Source organism: Lampetra planeri, chromosome 26, assembly GCF_965212315.1.
Source record: "Lampetra planeri chromosome 26, kcLamPlan1.2.h2, whole genome shotgun sequence".
Lineage (NCBI taxonomy): Eukaryota > Metazoa > Chordata > Hyperoartia > Petromyzontiformes > Petromyzontidae > Lampetra > Lampetra planeri.
Window position 1 is genome coordinate 8,037,570 of NC_136132.1, and position 21,231 is coordinate 8,058,800.

The window sequence follows — 21,231 nt, forward strand, 5'->3', positions numbered from 1 at the left end:
AGTAGACAAAATCTCCTCTCCGGGGGCTCTCGGCACCTCCCTCCAGTCCTCCAGTGGAGGCCCTTCGACCAGCAGTGGCGTGGACAAAGCATTGCAGGGCTGCCCCTTTATCCTGTGCCCAGTAGACGTGCGGTTAATTATTCGAGGCGGATTGCACTGTAGCGCCTGGCTCACGATTGGAAAGGTGGTGGATTCAACTCAAATCTGGGCCAGTGACCAAGTCGAGCCATTTTCCATTCAAGGTCAATAACATCAGGATCACTTCGTGGTGGAAGTCACCACTGATTGCCCTTTGGACAGTAGCGTTGCCACCTGTCCCGGTTTTCCCAGTAGTCTCCTCTTGTTGTGGAGATTGCTTCTGTCCTGGGAAATCTGTGAGTCTTCCAGGGACATTAAAAGGTCCTGTTATTTTGTCTGTCGCATAATAATAATATGACGCCACTCACCAAAATGCATCTGCATGTAGTTTTCCCTTCTTCTGGCATTTTTAATAGTCTTTATTTCCCCTGATAAGTCCTGGATTTTTATTTTTTGCACAGAAGTGGCAACCCTGACAGATAGACCGGACACCACCAAAGGAAGGTGGAATTTTCCTCCACTGGTTCTGGACCACCGAAGCAATATTTTAGGCAGGAAATGGCAGAAAATTCGTTTTCAAATTTAGATTTATTTTTATCTGGAGGGAGACCTCCAGACCCCCTGGAAGATTTGGTCCCCCCCAATGTTGACTCTATGGCTACGGCCTTGCACCGAAGGAGATGTAAACACCATCTATTGGAACAGGGAGACACTTTGTGTGGACTTCGAGAGGATCTCTTGTTCAATGGCTCGAGTGCTAACTGCAATAAAAATCGACGAATTTCCAACACTTGCGCAGGCCGACCGCGGGCGATGAGCACCGCCGAATGCTCACTAGGGCTCAGAGACGGAGGGCTTGTTTATTGGGGGGCCAGTAACGCACCGGCTACAGAGGTGGCGGCTTGCCGTGGGTCGAGAAGGTCGCATCCACCGCACGCTCGTAATGCTGCTGCAGGGCATTACAGAAGCACGCAGTCCTTGTGAAATGAAGCCTAAAAGTGGTTATGACATCATTTACAACAGTGGGCCGTTGCGTGCCGGTGTCACGGCCTACGTTTGGAAATTACCACCAATTACAGCGCTACATTCCCCCCCAACCCCCCCCCCCCCCAAAAAAAATATGTGTTAATAAAAAAACTTCCCTTGGTGATGTATGTATGTATGATGTTGGACTTCTTTCGCGCCGTACGTAGCCAACCGTGCTAATCGGAGGTGCGGATTAGAATGGTTGGCTCCGTACGGTGGCACACGGTGAGTTAATCACAGCTCGACAAAACTGCGGCAAAGCAACATCTGGAGTTACCAAATTATGAATTAATTTTCAGTATATTTTGATTTAGACTTGTCAATGAAAGGAGAACTCCTCCTATACCTCGGGTGTGAGTTATTTACAGAATGAATCTTGTTCAAATGTCTCTGTGATGTCGAATATTCCTTTGAAGTGCATCTTAACAGAAGTAATCAACCACTTCTCTCGTTCCAAACAAAGAGCATACATAAAAATCGAAGTGCTTGTGTAAAGTGGGAAGTCTCCTCAACCCCTCCTGCATTCTACAGATGTCTCAAACTGGGTGTGCTTCCTGATCAAACGACCACGCGGCAATGTTTGTCTGCACTGGCAAACCTTAAGCCAGTGGTGGAAACTCCTCATTCCCATCGCTGTCGCCTCTGTCTCTCCATGGGACAGCCAACGTTGGCTTCCCATAACTTCGCCCTGCTCACCATTGGAACCTCCTTTGCCAGTAGCAAAATATGATCATTGTTTTTTTTACCCTTTTATCTGGCAACAAAACTGACACCTTTTTTTTTACAAGGAGTCATGTTTGCATTGACCACAATACCTGCGGTCGGAATGCAAACAAAAAACATAACTCTGATCATGTATGTACTGTCCTTGAAATTGATTGGTCCACACCCGAGACAGCTTTTCTTAGAGCCTCGTCTCACATGGTGTTGGACCAGATGACGCCAAAAGGCGCACAACTCAAAGACAATGCACCATCAGAGTATGAGAGCTCGGGGTAAGCATTTACACCATTGGAACCTCCTTTGCCAGTAGCAAAATATGATAATTGGGTTTTTACCCTCGGCACTGCTCATTTTGCTCATCGCCCGCGGTGACGAGAGGCTCGGTCCTGCCACCTTCTGGGATTGGAACTCACAAGCAGCAGATGGTGAGTTGAGCACTCTGTTACATTGTCACTGGGACGGTTTGACGATATGGCCTATATCTATATATATATTGAGCTTGGAGACATTTTTAACAGAGAGACACTTTGACGGAACTATATAAAGTCTAAGTAACATCATACATAGCACCCATATATTTGTTTGGTGTCAGATGACTGCTTCCAAGCAGTTGTGGTACCTTGTACATTAAACTAAAATGTATTTTATTTGACCAAGTAAGGCTCACATCAGTGGGCTCTTTTTCAGAAGCGACCTGGCCACAATTGACAGCTCAATTAAGTGAATAATCATATAGAAAATCCACGTGGCCACGTGCAAAACATGCAAACTACAAATATACAGCAGCAGGCGTCAGGGTCGGGGTCGGGATCGAACCCACGACCTCCTATATACCAGGCGAGGTAGTCAACATCTCGCCACCGCGTCACAGCACGTGATGTGCTGCTGCCCACGTGATACACCGATGAACGTATAGTCAGGGGAGCGATGCCACGGCTGTTCACACATTGCCACCTGAGTTCGATTCTCAACGATAGCCGACATCATTGGGGAATGGCATCGGAACTGGTCCTGGGCACCCTCCCCCCGCCCGCCCCTCCTTCAACCCACATTGACCACCGCGGTGAAGTATGGCCCAACACCCTTCGTGGACAAAATGGGAGGCTTTCATCCAGCAGTGGATCGACAAACCACTGAAAAATATTCTCCGTGTTAGAGGATACGGTCTTGGCACATCCACAGGCGCCGTTTATTCCCAGTAGCAAATAAACCGGACTTAGTGATGCCTGTAATATACTTTCCCAGTCTAGAATGACCGTAATGTCGTGAATTATGAATTAATGCCACGGGAATGCAGTCGTGGTGCGATGGTTGGCACAGTGGCCTTGCAATCCACGGAGGTGGCCGGTTAATTTCTATCTCCCGGCGCGGCATTTGAAACAACGGTGCACATTTCTTACATCTCCCCCCCCCCCCCCACCGCCTAGATCTATAGAGCAGCACAAATGGGGTGAGCCACAGTGAGTCGATCGGCAGGATCACGCGTGTTGGGGTAAAGTGTGGGTACTGCCTTTTCTTCCCAGATGTCCGGCCAGCATGGAGGGGCTACTCGAGGCGCTCTTCTGCCAGCAGTGGCGTGAGCGGGATATTTCAGAGCTGCGCCTTTAACAAGATGCCCACATATATTCCTCATAAAGACATCTCTATATAAAACAAAGGTATAAATAATGGTCATCCAACTTTGGACTGGCCTCCACCATGAAAATGTGAAATTCCCACCACTGGCTCAAGGCTGCCAACAGAGATGAGGGCTGCCCCAGTGCTTATTTGAACCTGGAGACACTGGGGGGTTTTTTTCTTTGTTATAATATAAACAGGGACCACATATTTTCATGCAATAGTGATAAATGATTGCCTTAGGGTCGCAGAAGTAACCTCCATTGTGCAATAATGCCCAGAGCCTCGGGCTTTGAGCATTATATCACAATCTCCTTAACATGTGTGACCCCCAGCAATAATTTACAACCATTGCTATCAAATATACTCACTGTTTGTGTAACGTATACGACCATACAACCAAACACGAATGCATGTTAACCCTGTACAAATTTGTCTCGCATTCTCGCGTGTCGTAACGCAGATTTGAACGAGTCCATAACGCTGAAAGAATAACGCGGCACATTGTTCATATTTCCATTCTCGTAATGGGCTCTCCATGTGCGAACTCCGCGAGTCAACGCGCGATAGGGCCGCCGTACGCATCGCTTTGGCAACGCTTACTTTGAGGCCAGGGGGAAACACCGCGTGTATATGATTACACACATAATTGCGCGTAATTATTTCTTTCATAAGACGGTAACCCCGAAGCCCTAACCTTAAGTCCTTCTCATAATTAAAACACCTAACCCTTAACTCTGTCCTAGCCTCGTGCAAGCGCTAGCCCCATAGGGCAATTGATGTTGGATCGCTGCAGTCGCAGTCGACGTTAATCGAGAAACGCGTTTCCTTTCATGAATTGCGGTTGATCCAAAGGCACCTCGGCCCTGACCTCGTGGCACTGTCAGGGCATTACATTAATAATGCTGCAAGCAAAAGACCTCCTCCATTATGGAGAGAGGTGGGTGTTGAATGACAGGTTCGCTCTAAGGCATTACAGGTAAACCCACTGCCATTACCAGTCAATTCCTTCTTGGGCCGGCCAGAGAGCTTAGTGGTCAGTATGCTATCTATTGAGCCACTTTGCAAAGGGGTCTCCCCTTGCAAAAGAGAGAGCAGGAGAGTGAATTTAATTTTCACCAGGTAAGAGGCTATTGAGCTCAGCCTATTTTGCAAGGGCTGTAAGGGTCGAGTCGTGGCAGGGAAGTCAGCGTGCTGCACCAGGGTACAAAACCTAGTTCGATTCCCGGCCACGGCTAGCATCAGTGGCAATTGATGTCATAACCAGTTCTACCCTCTCCACCCTCCCCCAAACTCCCCTTCACCAATTTACACTGGCCAGCGTGGTGAAGTATAGTAAAACAAAAAAACACATCAACATGGTTTGGGTGGTGAATTGAGAACGGTTCGATTTTTTATTCTAATGTTCTGACATCACTCGCCAACTCTGACTGAAGCTCTTACGGGTTACATTTTTAATACTAATTTACTCTGTTAAAATATCTTATTATTAAAATCTACCGGATTTATTTCATTCATCACCGGGGGGGGGGGGATCGATGCCGATTCCGTTAGATACTCCCGGCCATCCAGGAGGGGATTCAACCCGACTCGCCACTGATGTTAACCCTGGCTGAGAATCGAACTCGCGTGCTCGAACCGGCGAAGGATGCGAGGATGGTGCGATGGGAAACCGCGTGCGTTGCCGCAGTGGGGGGAGCGGTGTCACAGCCGCTAGCACGCTGTGAAACACCGCCACCCGAGTTCGATTCCCGCTCACGGCCAACACCATTGCCGATTAGCTTGACCAGTCTTGGGGTCGATTCAACCTCAGGTGAGACACCTTGTGCAGTGTGTAAAGATCGCCACTGGGGAGACAAAGGCGGCCGGGCGTGGTGCCGGCCCAACTACACCTTCTCAGTCCGTGCGGCGTGCCGGCCGGAATTCATAGGTCCTCACTCACGGCACTTGCCCCAACAGTCTGTTAAGGCTAGACGGGGGGATTTTTGTTTTTGTATTCACAGCTCACGTGCAGGTGATCCTCACCTGCTTTCACAAGTCACCATTGAGCACCCCCCCCACACCCTGCAGGCTGTCACTTCGTTTACACGTAAATCCTAACATGGGCTGCGGTGATTGATTTAACACTGCCCTAAATTGTATGGAAAACACTCTAATAAAACGTGACTGCCATTGACCTAATTACAAGCTGCTGCTGCTGCACTTGCTAATAATTACAATGCCGTAATTAGCCTTGCAGTTATAACCCTGCACCGATTGCCCGGCCACCTGTAGCTCCCCGACACAATCGCCCTCTTTGTTTTCAGCATCGCCACTTACGGCTTCTATGACTTCATATCACACCACTCGCCTCTGTGGCCCTACACCACCATTCCCCCATCTCCAATCCAGACTTCATAGCCTCTCTGCCACCATTGGCCCATCTTCAATCCAGACATAATCAGCCTTCCTTCATTCTCTTTGGATCTTTCGGTAAAGTCACGTAGGTATAAAAAAATATATATAATAGATCACGACGTTTCGATCGCAACACAAGCAACCATCGTCAGGTGTGACGGTTGCTTGTGTTGCGATCGTGACTTTACCGGAAGAAGCAAAGAGTATGGATTCCCGCAAGTCACGAAAGCTTCAAATCAAGATTACTTTATTCTATAGGTGATCACTTTTTAATCTTCTGCTGCCTTTATTGATCAGCAACTGTCTAATCCTGACTCCGTGCACGGCCCCAGTTTCTTCCCCCAGTTCATATCCAAACTCAAGACTTGGCGATGTTGTCACCCCATGAGGTTAAATCTGATCCCACCGGCAGCACATATAAGGTGTAGGCGCAGCCCTGAAATTGCTCACTCACAGCACTGCTGGTGGAAGGACCTCCACCACACGAAGCTGCTATTTTCGTCCGCTTCATTTCAGTTGAAGGCTATCGGAAAATTGTCTTTAATTCAGTTTGAAATGTCATAATTGTGGGCGCTTTAATTAAAATGTTCGGTTTGCCATTCCACAATTTTGGTGCCACGTGCCCATTGAGTAATTCACGAGTGAGGCTGTAAGCCATCACAACCTCGCTGCTCGTGTCAGTCTCTCTTCTCTATTCAAATAGCGCTTGAGAAGTCATTTAAATGTATGAGAGCTGACTAAATATTATTTCATCAACACAGATATGCATATTCATGTATAATTTGTGCGTGTGTTTACGTATAAGCAAACACACGACATTTATAGCCACAGTATACGCGTGTGTGCAGATATGTTCATGAGTACGTACATGTGTGTGGATGAACACAATGTGTGTCGGTCTACTGTGTTCATACTCGTAAGCACATGACAGGCGCCATGGTAGCGATATGTCAGCTACCTCGTCTGGTATATAGGAGGCGTGGGTTCGATCCCGACCCTGACGCCTGCTGCTGTATATTTGGAGTTTGCATGTTTTTCCCGCGGTCGCGTGGATTTTTCTCCGTGTCCTCCGGTTTTTCACCCCACGTTTAGAAACATGCATTTGGAATATTTTGCGGCTATACATTTCCACGTGATAAGCCACTTCGTTTTTTTGAAAAAAGTGCTAATTGGGCCTTACCTGGTGAAATACAAAATATATAGTTTAGTGTATAGTGTGGGGTTCACACGCTGCCTTACAATCCCAACACCACGACCACCAGCCGCAACAAAACCTGCCACCATTCGGTTCACTCCAGTTGTGGTCGTGAGCTTAATCCCCAGTTGGGGGTCAACACAATCCATCATCAATAGAGGGTTGATAGAACAGTGCCACTTTGTGGGAAGCCAACGGTGAGTGATTGATGTAAGGAGATATTTGTCCTGAGAGATAAATATCGCCGGTGTCATGGGTTAGCACACTGCGATCGAGAGGTTACCGGTTCGATCTCCCAACGTGGCAGTTCAGTTTTCAGTTTCAGTTTCATATTATTTGCTATAGCCCTGTGAGCCATTCGGCTCTTGAATCGGGTGCAACCGCAACAAACAAAAAAACAAAAACATGAACAAGAAAACATCTTAAAGTGACTATGCGCATTTCTTACATTTCTCCACGTGTGACTACCGAGCAGTAGACACAGCTCAGCCAGGGGTAGGCTCCCAAAATAACAAGAGCCGCAATCCACGTGGATACGATCCTTTACTAAATGCCGACACGAAGCAGCAGTCCTTAAAGAGCCATGCGCAGCCTCCGCAGCTGCAGGTTGCCGACCCCTGAGCTCAGCAGCTGCTCGGCAAGTCACGTGTGGGGTGGGGGGTAGAGTGTGGGTACTCCGACTTCTTCCTGGATGTCTGACCACTGTGGAAGAGTAGGCCGAATACCTTCTGAGAGGGGAACTTTTGACGCCCCTCGAGTGGAGGATCTTCCGCCAGCAGTGGCCTGAGCGAGAAATTTCGGGGTTGCACCTTTGCCTTGTTTTGTTCATGGCTTACGCTTGTTTGCCCAGGAAAGCCTCACTGAGTCTCAAGACACTTTGGCAGGAGGGTCCTGCCAGGTTTTCGCAGCATGGGTCGATGTTTCTGCTGGTGTGTGTAATCCCAGTTGAGTAATTTGCTGATTGATTGTTCAGCATTATGATGTTTGCCAAATACAAGTTATAGTCAAACGTTTGTTTTAGCTTTTAGATGAATCTTTAGTCTCAACCACTGGCTAAGGGCTGTCAAAAGAGTTGAGAAATGCCTGAATCTCATTCTATCATGGGGATACATTGACTGTTTAAGATCAACTGTGGCAGATCCCAAACATATTGTTAGTTTAAGTGTTTTTAACCCACCTAAAGTATGCTCAGTAATTAAAGTACTTTTTGAGTTGTTAACCAATACCATCTCAGAACTATGGTGTGATCCATACTGCTTATTTTGAACATGTGAACCAGGTGTGTAAACTTACTTTGAAGTTGAAACGGTAGCAGTTTCTGCGTAAGCCCATGTGACAGATACACAGACCCCAACCGGCTTGAATCACTTTGCAAAAATAACAATTACTTTACCAGGGGTTTTTCTTTAACACCTTTGCATTTAATAACAAATTGTAGTACAGTACAGTGCCACGTCGCATATCTGACTCGCTGGGGGCTAAGGTAAAGACGCACATGGAAATAGGTTGGAAGTGTTAACATCTGCAGACTGACAGTTACACGATGCACAAACACTGCACAGGGTTTCGAGCGGTTAATCGGTGAAAAGTTCTAAATAGATTTTGCGCTTTAAATGAGCATCGAGGCACAGTGCTCGCATCCTGCTACAGTCCTGAACCAGTGGTGGAAATTCCACATTCCTATGGCAGGGATGCGTTTATCCATAGGACAACCACGGTTGAGTTCCCCATAAAGTCATCCTAATTTTATCGACCACAGAGGGATAATGGGCTGAGTCAACCCCCAACCAGGATATGAACTCGCAACCGTTTGATTGCGAGCTTTACCACTGAGCCACCTGGTCAGATTGGTAAGTTCCAGATGATAATAATAATAATACTTCAATACTTGCACCCACTATGGAACAAAACGTCTCAGCGTGCACTCGCGGTTCTTTTGCACCATCGCACCCTACTAAAGCAAAGTGATGGTTCGATATGTGACAAGGTGGAATTTAATTTTGGTGATATATTCTTTAAGAGTCACTTCTCACGAATGAAAACAACTTTGTTTTCCTCCGAAATTCCTCCAGACAGCAAAGCATCGTACTACCATCATCGTCGTCATTATGTCACATCAAGGGCGGACCTGGGAGATGGTGGCGTGTGGCAAAGGTGCGGCCCTGCAATTGCTTGCTCACGCCACTGCTGCCGAGTGCTGGAATGATAGCACCAAATAAAGCAGGGGTGGCTAACCTGTAACAGACCAAGAATCACAAAGTACCCCGTGAGTTCTGCAAATTAGCCAAGTGTATACATACAAGAGTGTATATATATACTGACAGTTTTCGGCACAGCACGGGAGACATTCGCTATTCTTTGCTACTGTGACAGGACGTTGGTGTAAATGTTTACCCTGAGCTCTCATACTCTGATGGGGCATTGTCTTTGAGTTGTGCGCCTTTTGGCGTCATCTGGTCCAACATGGTGTGAGACTAGGCTCTAAGAAAAGCTGTCTCGGGTGTGGACCAATCAATTTCAAGTACAGTGCACACATTATCAGAGTTGTGTTTTTTTTGCATTCCGACCGCAGGTATTGTGGTCAATGCAAACATGACTCTTTGTAAAAAAAAGTGTCAGTTTTGTTGCCAGATAGAAGGGTAAAAAACCAATTATCAGGACGTTCTACGTTATGACCCTTCGATAGAGCCGCGTGTGGTGGATTACAGAGCTGCATGCGGAGACGCCAGTTGGCCACTTCTGGAATATAAATATCATCATCACCATCCTCATCATCACCATCACCATCCACATCATTCAGTGCGAGATTCACAGCACAGGTCTCATCAGCACGTGACCTCCAGATCACTTTTGCATACCTGTGTGCTATGAGCCAGTGGCGTGATTTCAATAAATATGCGTTGTGTATCTAACTATTGAATCTAGTAATTAAATTATGAATAAGGAAATAACACAAAGCAGAAAAAAATAAGCTAGTAAATACATGAAAATAATCCCATCGCTTTATCTTATTACTTTATTGCATTACTTTCTCGCACCGTATTTTCTCCCATCACTTTATATCATCACTTTATTTCTCTCTCTCTCGATGCAATTATAAAATAGTTGCGTGACACAGTTGTGTAGATGTGATTCGCGGGTAGCCAAAATCGCGGACAGCGAGCTCGCGAATAACGAGGGAGCACTGCAACATTGAATTCAACAGAGCGGGAGCCAGGAGAAGCCAGGCTGGACCGTCGCAACCTTGAGATCTCATGAACCACGGCTTCTGCACTGGGCCACTGAAACGATAACCAAAATGTTTCACCATTTCGCTCAGCTGAGAAGCCTTTTATTCCCTACGATACCTGGCATTTTCTCAGCCATAATACGGTGGCCTTTGCGGAGCGACGGGGGTAAGGAACGACGCAGCGTTTTACTGCTGTAATATTCCTGTGCGTTTGCCCTCTGAAGGCGTGCTTGGGTTGTGATTCCGAGAAGACATTCATGAACGCTACATTTACCCAGCCAGTGGCCTTTGCCTTCCTCAAAGCTGATTTAATATTTTAAAATATATATTATATTAATAATAACCCCATCTCCTCCCCCCCCCCACTCCACATATTGTCTTAATGTATTATTCAGATGGTGTGGAGAATTTTTTTTTTCATTATTGAATTTTTAATATGTGGTGAGGTGCGTATGGCGGATGAAGGGAAAGGGCTTCATAAAGCCGCTTGATCCTCTGCGCCGCGTGCGCCCTTGCGCACACACGTGGCGCCGCACGTGTGAAGCAGCAGAAAGCTGCATCGCTCCCGCAACCGAGGGGGCTTCGGTGGTGCCGGGCTGGTGGTGGGGGGGAGCAAAGAACGGGGGCGGGCGGGCGGGCGAAGTGGCAGCATGGGGCGGTATAAGGGAGCATCTGGGGGAGAGAGAGAGAGGGGGGGAGAGGAAACGAGCAGGAACGTCGAGTAGGGGTTGGAGAGGCAGAGACCGCAGCGAGCACCCCCCCCCCCACGTCATTTGGCCTCCTGCTCTGCCACCGCCATTATTTAATCAAACGCTCCACCGCCTAATTCTCGCTTTCATGCCCGGGAAAATGTCACACGGCCCTGCGATCAATGGGCCCACGCTCCCCGCCCCCCATCGGTGCGAGCGCGCAATTGTATTGACTCTCCGCGCGAAGCGCTGCTGCGGGCCCGCTAACATTTTAAACAAACGCACGGTGCAACGGCGTTTTGACACCAATCAAGACAAAGTGTTTCCCTGTAGCTCACACGAGCATTCGATGGTGGTGCTCATCTTCTCTCCCACCCCCCCCCCCATTGGCAAGGGACTCAAATTCCTTTTGTCACGTGACTGGGGCAGCCCGTACGACGATGGCCTCCGTTGAGTTTCCACAAAAGTGTCGATCGTTTGCATTGATCCGCGGAAGGTGAATCCAAAGGTCGCCGGTTCGATTCGATCTCCCGATGCGGCAGTTTGAAATAATTGGGCACGTTGCTTAAATCTCGCAGCCCCACGGCCTCTGCCCCCCCTCCCCCCTCTCCCCCAGCACTATGAATGTTCAAATGTATATTCTTTGGTTCTTTCGGTAAAGTCACGTAGGTAGAAATAAAATCAAATAAATCACGACTTCTTGGTTCTTTCAGTAAAGTCACGTAGAAGGGAAATAATAAAATAATAAAACATAATAAAATAATTCTCACGACGTTTCGGCCACAACGCAAGCAGCCGTCCTCAGGTGAAGAACAGGTCTGTCGGAAAGACAGCGTCTGAATGTTTTATTTTTATTATTTTAATCTTTCCCTTCTACGTGACTTTACCGAAAGAACCAGGAAGATGCATCCCTGCAGTCACGAAAGCTTTAAATCGAAATATAAATCACGACGTTTAGATCGCAACACAATCAATCTTCATCAGGTGGGAACAACCACAGCAAGGAAACTGCTGAAGTGAAAAAAATGTGGTCGCCACAATTTGTCCATTGACACGTCGTGTGTGATGGGGTAAAGTGTGGGTACCTCTTCCAAGATATCTGGCCAGCATAGAAGAGTAGGCCAAGGTACCCTCTAGAGGGGCTCTCTAGAGTCGTCTCTCTAGGGGCCGTTCATAAATGACGTCACGCACCTATGGGGGTGGGGGTCAGACATTTGTGACGATGTGTGACGAGGGAAGGGGGTCTGAGAAATGTGACGTCACATCAAAATGCGCAACTTTAAATATAGACAACATGTTCTACTTAATTAAATATACTTTTTAATAAATGTTTTCTCCTACAACATCAGAGTGCAGCGCCACATTAAATACGCACTACAATGACACTAGTTTAAAGCGATTTTAAGCATGTTTTATTTTGGGGGGGGCAGAGCTTTGTGACGTCATATTTGAGGGGGGGGTCTGACTTTTTGTGACGCCGTGTGACTAGGGGGAAGGGGGTCAAAGATCGTCCAAAATGGCGTGACGTCATTTATGGACGGCCCCCTAGTGGAGGCCCATCTGCCAGCAGTGGCATAATCAAGCAATTGGAGGGTTCCACCTTCAGCTTTACCCAGTAAACACTTGGGCCTAGTAAACACTTGATCATGATGGACCGAGTCAGCCTACAACTGTGTGTTGAAACTTCCCGTTGGTGGTCAAGCGCTCTGCCCACGATAACAACAACAACAACAACATTTTCTTTGGGTCTATCATGTAAAGTCAAGTAGATGGTTGAAAGAAAATAACCAAATAACTACGACGTTTCGATCACAACACAAGCGATCGTCATCAGGAGGATGAACCATCTACGTGACTTTACCGAAAGACCCAAAGAATATGAATTCTTGCAGTCACGAAAGCTTTATGTCAACAACAACATTCTTTGTCAAAACAACAGATCGACACACTGATTGGCAAGTGTAAATGTAAATACGTTGAGTCGAACAATTCAGACATCACTGGGATTTATTGCAAATGCGTATTCTTTTACGTTTACAAAATTACAGATTTAATTACGTGCACTTAATTTGCTTTAATATTTAAAATGCTGTACAAAGGTTTACTTTTTCCAGTATTTTAGAATGCCGTATTTCATTAACTTTAATTTCCATGCTGATTTTTATTGTTCAATGAACCTCATAACTAAGTTGTTTCACTACATTGCATGCAATAACATTGTTTGCACGTCAATTGCTATGTATTCAGTGTCTATCGGGTAAGACCGGTTACGTCAAGATAGTTTTCCTTCTTGCTCCAAGATTTCCTAGTCTCCCGTACGATAATTTACACGGTGACCACAAGTAGCGATTGCTTTGTTCTATAGTACATTAACATATATACACGTTTTTTTACCTCAATTCAACACATCAGTGCATCAGGAGTGTGTCTATGCCACTGTTCGTTCACTAATTCTCGGAAGGGGGCCACTATCGCCGATAAGACATCATCGGTGTGAGGGCCACCACACATTTGAAACTACTGGGGGTTTGACAGCACGATGATGATGTTGTCACGTGTTGTGTAATGTCGAGGACCGCACTAAAGGCCACCAGGGGTCGTCAGAGGCCCGCGGGCCTTGCAATGAAGAACACTTCTCTATTCTGTCGCTATTTGTGATGAACAGGCCCCATCATTTTAACAAAGTGCTCTTGCCAATACCATCTGGTAATCCAACAACAATAAGAGCTGCTGATGAGACCCAGAAGGTGGAAACCACTGCAGTGTTTGCTGGCGGAAACAAATGCTACTTGATCATACTGGAAAGCCAAACGTCATGATGGGGTAAAAACAGTTTCATTTACGTGTAGAGACAGCAATGGATGTCCCCTTGTGTATTAAACATGAGCTTGTTCACGGGTAGGGTTAATATTAATAATTGAATTAATTGTTTTCCTCCTGTCCTGTTAAAGCATTTTGAGATAATATAAAAAAAACTAAAACGTCCAGAGTAAAACGTGCACACAAGAGGCGAAATCTCAAACTCACTCCATCCCACCCCGCACAGAGAGATAGTCACGAACCTTTTTGCTGTACTTTGCTCACTACATTCACCTCCGAGGCAGCGCTATCTCTCGCGGTGCCCCCGAGAAGCTCAGAATTAACCAAACAAGGCAACAGCTGTAATACCAGCAGCCCTTTTAATTATGTACGCTCATCTTTAGATCAGCACGGATTTGCCATTTATTAACCTTCCCTGTAACTATGGCATCGGCGCGCCGTAATAACAAAGGGCCAACGCTGACGCTAATGCCATAATTCCATTAAAATGTTTTTTTGCCGACCGCAATATTGAACAAGGCATGGCTGGGTTGACATCTGTACGGCTTGACTGACATTATGCTATTATCACGGGTCTAAGGTTTTTTTTTTTCAAGAGGGGATTGGTGTGTCCTTCGTAATTAATGCTTTAAAATTGCCCTTGCGATGTTTAAAGGTGTCAGAGAGGCTTCGTCTCACGCTATGCACGTCCGCGAGCACAGAGCCACGGGCAGTGCAGCAATAACGCTTCGAGCGCTCCCCGACCATATGAACCCAGGGTTGGCTCGGCGATTCAGGGCGTGTGGATTGCTGTAGGCTGCCGGATTACCGGGCTGCCGAATAGCCCGAACGGTTCGCGCCCCTGCCAGCTGGCCACTTTGAATGGGGGGTGGGGGGGTGGGGGAGTCAAATATTCATTGCCCATAGTAATGCGGTCCGGTGTTAGCAAAGTGCTCGCAGCAGTCGCTGCTGGTGAGACAAACTGGATTGGTTACCGCCGCTAGACCGGGGTTAACTCGACTGCAACGCTCGCCTCCAAGACGACAGTCTGTGTTCACAGATCTTCTCAATTCTCGAGCACATTGAAGTTACACGATGCTCGCATCCGATGACCGGCTTCAAGTGGAAATGGGGCCCCTTCCGTTTTCCCTACCCCGTGGGTACAAAGCCTCGGGTTTGTTGTCCACGGAATGTCTATACCCCTTCCCACTATCGCTCGTGCTTTGTCACGGTGGTGAGATGTTATCTGCCTTGCCTGGTATACAGGAGGTCGTGGTTTCGATCCCAACCCCTGGCGCTGGTTGTATGTTTGGAGTTTGCATGCTCTCCCCGTCGTCGAGTAGATTTTTCTCCAGGTCCTCCTATTTTTCCCTCCACATTTAAAATAAAAATGCGTTGATAGTATTTGGCTGTTACACTTTTCCACGTGATAAGCCACTTCGTTGAGCTGCCATTTGTGGCCAGGTCGCTTCTGAAAAAGAGCTATATAGCTCAGTGGGTAAAATAAACAAAAAAATGTGTTTAGTTTTTGGACTGAACTCTTGTTCAATAAAAAAAACGTATTAGAAAAAAATGGAAATGATCACTGAGTCTCAGAATCCTGCAACTCTGGAGCGAGCGAACGGCATTGTGGGGGGGCACCTGTTGCCCCAAAGTTCTGCGAAGGCCCAGTGCCACCACGTGCTCAGGGAAACGAGCGAGGAACAATCCAGGTGCGGTTGCACCCGACTCAAGAGCCGCATGGCTCACAGGGCTATACCTAGTAAATGAAACTTGAAACATGCTGGTCCACAAGTGACATCCGTGGCCCAAATAAAAAATATTATTTAAAAAATGTTCCTGCATTTTTGTACGAGGATATATCTGTCCTACACTGAGAAGTAAATGTTTTATTGTGTAGCTATATTAGTGGTGGTAAAGATGCTGGGCCCAGACTGGAGTGGTACACAACACTAGGAAATATACTCAAGAAGGTACTTTCATACGTTTTAAAATCAGACGTTTATTACCGAAATAAAGCCCATTGAGCTTAGAAGACAATTTTTCAGATTAACTGTCGCTTTTTCAGGTGCGTGAAAACATGTTGTTTATCTGTTAATAGAAACAAACAAATAAATAAACGAACAATCCAGAGAATTCAGGGAAACAATCATAGAAAATCCAGAGAAATGTGGAGAAGAGGTATACTCGCCGGACTTGGCTTCCAGTGATAAAGCAAATTTGCAAGTGATAATGAAGTGATTTGTACTGTGTGAGAATGGGTTGAGGAGCAACCACAAAGCGTTTCTATATATATAACGTTGGTGTTTGTGCTGATGGGCCCCAATGTTTAAATCCATGGCTCCTGCCTATGACATGTGGCAACATAAGAACATTGGTTTAATCGGACACACTCTATTGGCGAAATCCAAAACGAATGCTGTTACAAAGCAATGAGCCATAAACCCATCGGTCGATGGACTAGAGAACATTTATTTTATGTGGAGAGTGGAACTGTAGTCCGCCTATTTATTTGCCACTCAAGTTCTCTACACTAGTGCATAATGAATGCATGTATATTGTATGTTATTAGTTTAGGCTGCTTGCTGGAGTCTTCAAGATACTGCTGTATAGCCCAACATCATTGATTTTCTGGTAAATAATACACACATTTGGTCAGATCATTGCATGGCCAAACTAAAACAAATCTAATTAGGAATCGTAATTTTTGTCTGAGAAAAGCCTAAGTGTTAAATTCAGAAGGAAAACGCCAGTCAAACAGCCAGCCAGACACTCAGGAAGCCGTATACAGCACATAGAACGTTGGTCCAATGGTTCCAACTCACAAGCAAACATTAGCCCAGCGTTGCATGTTTACTGTGTATAACAGCCAGCAACAGGCCCACGACATTATACTTGATGCAAATAGCAAAGTCAGCCATGCCTCCCAGCCATCCATCCAATCGGTGAGCCAGATTTCGAGCCATTCTTCAATGTGCGCACTCATAGCATCCGAGATCGTGACAGTCAGCTTGCTAGGCAGACAGGCGAGAAGGATATGATTTTCTCCATGGGACTCACCATAAAATAATAAGACGCTACTCTTGAATAAATCAAAATAGGCATCGGCTACATTCCTTTAGAGACCCCCTTTAAATGCCGTTCCTTTTTATAGCCCTATGCATTGATACCCAAGGAATTAAAATAATAGTAATGAAATGATGATGACCCAGGATAACATCGCATGGTTTATTTCATTGGCATTATTGTAAAGTTTGGAGAAAAGCATGCTTGGAATTACATTGAGAGACAGAGACGTGAACACATGGATAAGACAACATACACAGATTAATGACATCATCCAAGCTATTATGCAAAGCAATTGGGTTTGGGCTGGACACATTCCTCATAGGAAGGATGGACGATGGTCAAGAATAATAACTGAGTGACAGCCAAGGAATGGAAGGCATCCAAGAGGACATCAATTGAAGAGAAGCAGCAAACCAAATAATTTATCACAGGATCATGAAAGGTGTCAGCAGCTTGTGGAGGCCTTCATCCAGCAGTGGATTAAGCATGTCTGATGATGATTACTATTTTAATGTCAATTTGTGCTCGTGATATATTTGTGCAGGACAGATGTGTTCCCATCGTCTTTCATGTAACTCTTCAATCTTGTATCAATGAAGTGACTCTATATAAAATAATGATTCCTCTTAGTCTCAAAAGCAGTGAATACTCAATGACAACAGCAATTCTAACCTCACCCTGGTAAAAAAACTGACATCCACACAGATGTTTCTTCATAACACAAGACAAACACTGCATTATGAACTGTGGGTTATAAATAATTGCATTTGTGGCCTCACATAGGAGTAAAACCATTCCCAAACTTGATAGCAACAGATGAACACTGCCCTATATTTCTAGCATTTGTAAGTAAACTGCTAATTTGAGAAATGGGAAAAATCCAGAAAATTCAGCAAATCTGGGACGGGGGGCGGGGTGCATACTCAGTAGACCTCACTCCCTGTTACTTTCACTCGCTTCCACACTTAAACACCATTTGTAGCGAAACCTATCAACTGACTAAATATAAATATATAGTCAGCTAATTGGTGTTACGAACATTTGACGTGAGAAGCAAAAACAAATAGAGTTGGAACGCACGAGGCAGACATAACACGAGGCAAAGTCATTGAGCCATCGTTGAACCAGGTACATTGCATTGGCAGCGTCGGCACAGCAATGCGATGCAGTTTAATCAAGATCGGTCATTGTTTTTCTGTGTGAGGCAATGAACTTTTCGATCACTCCTCGCAAAATCCCCCAATACCTCTGGGTGGATATTGAGCTCTTAGCGAGGCCGCATTCCCTGCCGACGGTGAGCGGTCACCGGGCGAGCTGCGTGCAAGGAAGCTTTCTTGTGAGGGTTGCGGAAAAGCCGGAGTAGGAGACTTGCATTCGCGAAGCAAACACTGCCTCGCGTTCTCCGAATTACCTGGAATGCTGCGCGCATGTTCAACAACAACAAATACACGCAGTCACCTGTCGAGCACACAAGCAGAGTGCATACCTGTGACCTACTCTTCCACCACCACCACCATTAGCTCACATTGTACCCCCACTGTCGTTGTATCTCACAGCCGTTTCAAAACAAAAAAATCGTTCCTTCGAAATTCAAGTTAATTTAGTTTAACCGGGCGAGATAGTCTCATTTGCAAGAGTGACCCGGTACTGCATAGATCTAGGCAGAGACAAGCAGAGAGATACACATGGACAGACACACGGCAACTCGAAGTACAGAGGCACAGAGAGTCGTGTATAGAGAGACACGGAGATAAACAGAGATCGAGGCTCCAAAATAAGTGTGCGTGAATGAAGGCATCACCGATTTTGATTTAAAGCGTTCGTGACTGCAGGGATTCATATTCTTGGTTCTTTCGGTAAAGTCAAGTAGAAGGGAAATAATAAAATAATTCAAAATATTAAACAATTAAATTCTCACGACGTTTCGACTGCAACACAAGCAATCATCATCATCAGTTGTGAAATCCACACAGGTGTGAAATCCACAGCAAGAAAATTTGAAAATGTTTCTTGCTGTGGATTTCACACCTGACGACGATTGCTTGTGTTGCAGTCGAAACGTCGTGATAATTGTATTGTTTTATATTTTTATTATTTTATTATTTCCCTTCTACGTGACTTCACCGAAAGAACCAATAATATACATCACCGATTGTTTCCACTGTAAGCAGGTAAAGGTACAGCCCTGCAATTGTATTGCCCGTGCCTCTGTTGGCCAGAGGAGCATCCAACGGAGGGAGCTCTAGAGAGCCCATCTGGAGGATATTTGGCCTACTCTTCCACACCGGCGAAACATCTTGGAAGAGGTGGAAGTACCCACGCTTGACCCCACCACACACAACCTACCAAAACGACTGGTCTCTTTAATCGTCACGTGTGGTCTAACATTGCCGCATTCATTTCCGCTATGCATCTGCACCTGCTGTTAAGGTAATAAACATTTGGTGTATTAATTTTTGTACCTCTCTTTCACCATACATGTGTCCCAGGTCCCCATTGCCTCGTTAATTTGTTTCAGTGGCCTTCTGTCTGGTTGAGAGGTTACCCACTGTGGAACACTGTGTAGAGATCAATACATAACACCAAATCAAGACGGCAGATCCACACTGCGCTGGCTTATGATCACAAACAAAAGGTAAACACCGCAAACGCTTTAACGCACAGCATTCTGCAATTAGAACCCAAAACATTTAATTAAAGAAAACAATTATATTTCAGCCCATTCGGGCTGTTGGGTTAGCAATTATGGTACCATAGATGCCAATTAAACAACTCCTCTAGTTTGTATTGGATGCAGTTGTAACCCTGTGATGCAGAGCACTTCTATTTCTTTGCACAGCTCAACTTTGGAGATCGACGATGGCGAGATGAGATCTCCCTCACCTGTTATGCAGGAGGTCGTAGGTTCGATCCCGACCCTGATGCCTGTATATTTGGAGTTTGCATGTTCTCCCCGTGGTCGCGTGGATTTTGCTCCAGGTCCACATTTAGAAACACGCGATTCGAGTATTTGGCTGCATTACATTTCCACGTGATAAGCCACTTTGGTTGTGCTATCATTTATGGCCAGGTGGCTTCTTAAAAAGAACTTCATAACTCAGTGAGCCTTACCTGGTAAAAATTAACCCGTAAAAACTAAGTTTTTTACTATAAATCCTTTATATGCGAGGCATCGGTTTTATTTTATTATTCATTTCTGTTTTTCTTGAGTAAGAGTTTCATTTTTATCACATTGGTATTTTAAATTAAATATGAAAAAATTTTTCCCTAAAAAGTGGAAAATTTTGGGAAAACATTTTCACGAAAATAAATTGTCACGCACAACGAGTCTGTGTGCAAAATGTCAGCTCGATTGGATCACGGGAAGTGGGTTAAAAAACGACCTAATGATTTGCACGGTCGTAAGCGCGCAAGCAAGCAAGCAAGTGAAATATAAAGGATTTAAAAAAGAAAAAGTTGTTAAGTTTAGATCCATTACTTCATCTATTTTCTCAACATCTTATACCCAAACGCAATTTGAAAATCTCATCACCTATAGCCAGCCATCGTTACTACACAAGGTGTCTGCTTTGCATCGCAGGCCTCCAGACCACTGCTTAACAAGTGTGACTTTGTAAATGAATGACTTTATTTGTCTATGTTAATGTCACACGTGACGTTCGGGAATGACTTTAAATAAAAATAGCAGGTTTAAAGGGTAGAGTGTATAATCTTCGTCAACGTGTGTGTAATAGACTTGTATCCAGGAGTGGATTGACAAAGAGGATGCGTTTATCTTTTTGGTTCTTTCGGTAAAGTCATGTAGAAGGGAAGTAATAAAATAATAAAAATAAAACATAATAAAATAATTCTCACGACGTTTCGGCTTTAGACGCTGTCGCCTCGACAGACCTGGTTTTCACCTGAGGACGGCTGCTTGCGTTGTGCCCGAAACGTCGTGAGAATTATTTTATTGTTTTATTTTTTATTATTTTATTACTTCCCTTCTACGTGACTTTACCGAAAGAACCAAGAAGATGAATCCCTGCAGTCACGAAAGCTTTAAATCGAAAGGATGCGTTTACTTTATAGGGTCGAATATAACCACTGTCACGAAAGCCGTGCTTCACTCTGCACCTTTAAAAAAAAACACAATAAAAAACTTTGCTTCATCGAATTTAGTGCAATTACCACATTTTTACGTTGCAGAGTGCATTTTTTTTTGCCGCAGTGACTCGTGACCAGGTTGGGGACATCAACTCCACTACACATCCAAAAGCCCTGGGCTTACTGCACCCTTGGGTGATCACGGAAGATGTGAGCACTGCTGGCTCGGTGCTCTGACACAGGCATTAGCGTTAGCATTAGCACGATTCCCCTGGGCCACAGGCGGCCTCCTTGAGTGTCACAGAATTCATGAATTTATCAAT